Source organism: Cryptomeria japonica, chromosome 11 (assembly GCF_030272615.1).
Source record: "Cryptomeria japonica chromosome 11, Sugi_1.0, whole genome shotgun sequence".
Lineage (NCBI taxonomy): Eukaryota > Viridiplantae > Streptophyta > Pinopsida > Cupressales > Cupressaceae > Cryptomeria > Cryptomeria japonica.
Window position 1 is genome coordinate 106,412,036 of NC_081415.1, and position 4,816 is coordinate 106,416,851.

Genomic DNA, 4,816 nt, shown 5'->3' on the forward strand with positions numbered 1-4,816 from the left:
GAAACCTCCTAATTTGCAAGAACTCACGGAAAAATGACATGTCTATTCTGGCTCCAAAAAGGCAGTACGGAGGGACTAACACTCATGTTAGTCACGCGTTTTACACCATCGATTTTGCATTTAATGGTCGCAATTGACTAACCTGTCACTAACACACTGTACTAAAGGTCTGTTTTGGAGCCAGAATAGCCGTGGCCCAGAAAAAATAGATATTGATCGTGAACTTGTGCAGAATGTACTCAAAAGCATATGCGGATTTTATGTAAAGCATAATTGATAAGAAAAGAGAATATGACTCGTAATTAATTTTTCATTCCTCCTCACAATGTTGCCTATAAACCGTACGTCCAGGCTAAATCAATTATTTGATATTATTTTATCAGAATTTAATTTAATAGTTTTTCAATCAAACTCATTCAATTAGACTGATCATTAATTAATTGAAAGAGAGACTTCCAGAAAAAGTATTACAGCACGAGAGTTTCATTACATGTTGAACGGCTTATAAACACTAGAACATCAAGCTCGCCTGTGGGATGGAGAGCCACCTATATACATCATCCTGCTCTGTGTTTGGAAATCCACAAATATAGCTCGTCCTTTTCAGCGCACACAGCATTCGGCGTCTCTCTACAACCTTATCTCTAAATGTGCTTTCTTCGTTTCCCACGTGATACAAGATAAGGTTTGATTAATTAAGCTCTTAAGCCATCTTACATTAGGTGTGATTAGGTGCACAATCTAAGCATTCCATGTTATAAATAGGAGTGAAGAGCCGAGAGTTTCAAAACATAGAGTAAGCGATTTTCGATTTCGGTCATTGAATCTGCTATGGCTTTCCGCAGTTCTCTTCTAGTTCTTTTCCTCCTCGTTGATTGCCTTTCCATTGCTTTCGAATGGTGAGATTTCTGAAGGGTTGGCCAAGAAGATCAAGAGTATTAACGCAAGAGGAGCACATTACGGTCTGGTAGTTTCCGGCGAAGCAGAACTCAATGTATTTCTCGCTGTGGGCGTCTTCCAACCTGTAGATATCTCTGGTTGAATCATACTCAATTCTTTTCTCCTTCTCCCTTATTTATCTTCTGAGCATTAGCACAATGTACTTTTTTTTTCACTAGTTCATATACGTATTTTAGTATTAACTGGTTTTGGTTACTGTACTACAGGTCGAAGGTTCCATGTGGGAATGTTTAGAGGGAGCAGGACAATTTTAGTCATGAGCGGAAGTGGATCGGTAAAGACCCACAAAGTCATTTAATGTGTCTCCTCATCCCGGTGGTAATACTAATGATTGGATTAGTATGACTAATGGTGTGATTGTGATTGGGATCATTATTGCCCAGGTGAACGCAGCACAGACAACACAGCTGTTGCTCACTCACTTTCGTGTGAAGGGAGTAATTCACTATGGAAGAGCGGCCAGCGCAAACCCCAAAGATCTCCGTGTTGGTGACGTTGCTATTCCCAGTCAATTCGCACACACTGCCGTCTCTGGTACTGGCAGGTACGTACTTAATTACCCCTCCCCTAATTCTTCTTTCTCTTCTTCTCTCACTTTTTCTTTCTTCTTTTTTTTTTAATTAAATATTGAGAGTCCAAAGAAAACTTAGACGTAGAGTTTATACAAAACTAGTGAGCGGGGGGTAGGGCCACCGCTGCCAAACTGAAGAACTAGAGAAAGGATTATATACAATTATCGCTCTAGCCAAAAAGAGGGGACATAGCAAAATAGTTCAGTATTGGAGGATCTCATCTTGATCCTCCACCCACGTAGTCCAGCCTTGTTCTCCTTCCATCCAGACCACCTTCTTTCTTGCTAAGATCTGGGAGCACATCTCGATCCTGTTGAAGGGGGGAGGCCTGCTGTCCTGTAGATCCTTTACCAGCTTCTTCACTGTTTTGTCAAAAGAGGTCTGGTTCTATGCGATTCTAGCCCATTCATACCCGTTTTGCATCTCATGAACAAACATGGTTGCTCTGCCATCTTTCAAGAATCGCAGTAGCTTGTTTCTCTCGAGGTTTATCACAAAACAGACCTGCACAGCAATTTTGTAATGTATGAGTGTTTTGAAAAACTCAGTACGTTCCCTTGTAATGCCTTGGAACTTCTCCTCATTTCTAATTTTTCCAAATAAACCAGAGAATGTAAGAAGATAAGATTTGCGAAACAAGATTAGTATCCTTCCGTAGTCCATGAATAAAACCAGTAACAATATCAAGAGTAAAAACAGATTCTGCAATAGATATTCCAAACAGAAGCCAAATTTCTCTAGCAAAGGGGCAATCAAAGAATATGTGACGCGCGGTCTCAGGTTTTCTGTAGACAAAGCACCGATCATGCTCAACAGATTTATTCCTAACAGGTAGTCTGTCTAAAATGAGTTGCCATTTGAAGCATTGAATTTTAGGGGGAATGGGGGATCACCAGAGCTTCTCAAAGGTTTTCTGCCAAGTGTGGGGGGTATGGTTAACATACCACGGTTTGTTGATGTGTTCGATCACGGAGAGGTCACTGTTTAGCAAGGTATAGATAGATTTGACTTTGATTTTAGGGAGGGTGGAGCCATCCTTCCATAGGAATGAGAGGTATCTATGGGCATCTACTTGGGTGTTTTTGGGGAGGTTAAAGGGATCGCATGCATTTTTAATCATATTGTATGTCTTTTTATGTGATGTAGGGAGATCATATTTAGTGCTAAGAGCCTCCCAGCTAATAAGGTTATCATATTCAAGGATATCCATAATGTACTTGATTCCTTTGTTATACTAGTGCTTAGTAAAGCAACCTTGGGTTAAAGCAAGGGGTTTGAAGTTGTGATGCAGGTTCCACCATATTGACCTTTCATCGTGTAGGGAGTTGTCAGAGTTGATGCTTGAATTGTTAATTAGACCACGCACATGCTCCCAGGCTTTCCAGATGGATTTAAACACCCAGGTGCCTTGGACAGACACAGAAAAACTGCCAGCTATTAGGTCGCTGAGTGGGAGAGCTTTCCACGTTTTGCCATTTTTAGGAACACCATTTTGAATGTTGTTTCTGATGAGGATTTTTTAGGGTTCTTGTCCTTCCAGTGAGTGAAATATCCATTTGGCAACAAGGGAGATGCCTTGCAGCCTAAGATCCTGAAGGCCCAGCCCACCAAATTTTTAATCCAAGTGGCACCAGGTCCATTTGACTGCGTGGGCTTTCCTTTTACCCTTCCCATCTGACCAAAGGAACCGTTTGATAGCTCTTTGGATTTCAAAGATTTGGTAGTTGCTAAACATCCATACCGAGGAGTAATAGATACTGTATGAAGATACGATTTTTTGGCAGACTTGAATCCTGCCAGCAAGGGATAGGACCCTATTGTCCCACTTGTTGAGTTTACTATCTATTTTTTCCCTAACCCAGCCCCACGTCCTTAAAAGAGGGAGATATCGAGAAGGGGATGCCAAGATAATGGACTAGTTTAGTAGGTCCTCCCCACGGATACCCAAACTGGTGAAGCCAGTCCGGGGGATTATCTTTCCATTCAAGTAGGATGGATTTTGTCCTGGCTTCTCTCACTTTAGAAAATAATTGGTATCAGATGACTCCCTAATCTTGTTTGATTTTGGATGATATCAGAAGTTTCGCCGTGACGAGGGAAGTTTCGATCGCCAGATTGCTAACCTCACATTTTCCGACTTTAATGCTGATAAAAACGTTCTGAACTTTCTTCAGAGCGTATATTTGCAGCCGGAAATAGTTTATTCCAAGCCCGAGGAGAGAGACTCCATATTTTGGTTCAATGCAGATGACAAACTGTACGCCACCACAGAGGAAATTGAGGTATCATCATTTAACACGTTAAACTAAATGTGAAAATTTACCCTACTTAAATTGGTATTAATGATGTAATGGAATTTAATTGTGCAGGATGTAGAGTTAGATAGATGTGTGTTCAAATCTCATATATGTCTGCCAAAACAGCCAAAGATTAAGAGGATTGAGAGGGCAAGCAGGGCTGACATCTATCTGAATAACGTGGCTTACAGAAACTTCCTCCACAAGGAGTTGAATGTCAGCTCCATTGACACTGAAACAGCAGCAATTGCGATGGTAGGATTGATTATAAGAGCTTTTGATATGTGCGTGCTTTTATTTTCCATGATTTTAATCAAGTGTGGTGTTGTGCAGGTGTGCGAGAGCGAGAAGAAGGCCTTCCTTGCAATGAGATCGATAACCAATTATGCGGGCGGGCCTTCTTTGAAAAACGATGTAAGTGTGATCAAGCAGCTGTGGACCTCCCGTGCTAGCGTGGCAGTCGGCGCAATCTTTGACAAATTGGCACCAGGCAATTCTACCCTCCGTTTAGTTAAATAGTAAATAGTATGTATATTTGTAATGCGTATGTTTAGTAATAGCGGCTGCCCGATCTATATGCGTATCTCTAGTAAAAGTGGCTGCACCGTCCGTGTATAAATGTCTGAAGCCGCTTCTTTAGTTTCAGATTCGAACCCACTATCGAGCGTATTTTTAATTTGAGAGAATGCAGGACGATAATTAATCTTAATTTAAGAACTTTATTTTATTTTATTATAAAATAGTAATATAACAATAGTTTAAAAATAATATTATTAATAATAAGAGATTTTGAAAGTGAACAATTGATCTTTTTTCAAGGATAAGAATGAATATAAAATAAAAGTATGATGATGATGATGATGACAACGTCTTAATAGATTTTTTCTTTTGACTAAGAGTTTAATAGAAATATAATAGTATAATAATAATAATTTGGTACTAAAAACTTTTTGCTTTTTTAAAGATAATAATGAAAATTTAAAAATA

General features: G+C 39.7%; 2 long non-coding RNA genes across 2 annotated transcripts; both read left to right on the forward strand.

Annotated features, from left to right (window-relative positions):
- Positions 1-873: 873 nt before the first annotated feature.
- Positions 874-1,503, forward strand: LOC131041293 (uncharacterized). The gene is made up of 3 exons (XR_009359361.1): positions 874-1,037; positions 1,167-1,234; positions 1,344-1,503. It is a non-coding gene; the product is annotated as an uncharacterized LOC131041293 (long non-coding RNA).
- Positions 1,504-3,590: 2,087 nt separating this feature from the next.
- LOC131041302 (uncharacterized) lies at positions 3,591-4,320 on the forward strand. The gene is made up of 3 exons (XR_009105006.2): positions 3,591-3,814; positions 3,902-4,084; positions 4,163-4,320. It is a non-coding gene; the product is annotated as an uncharacterized LOC131041302 (long non-coding RNA).
- The last annotated feature ends 496 nt before the right edge of the window (positions 4,321-4,816 follow it).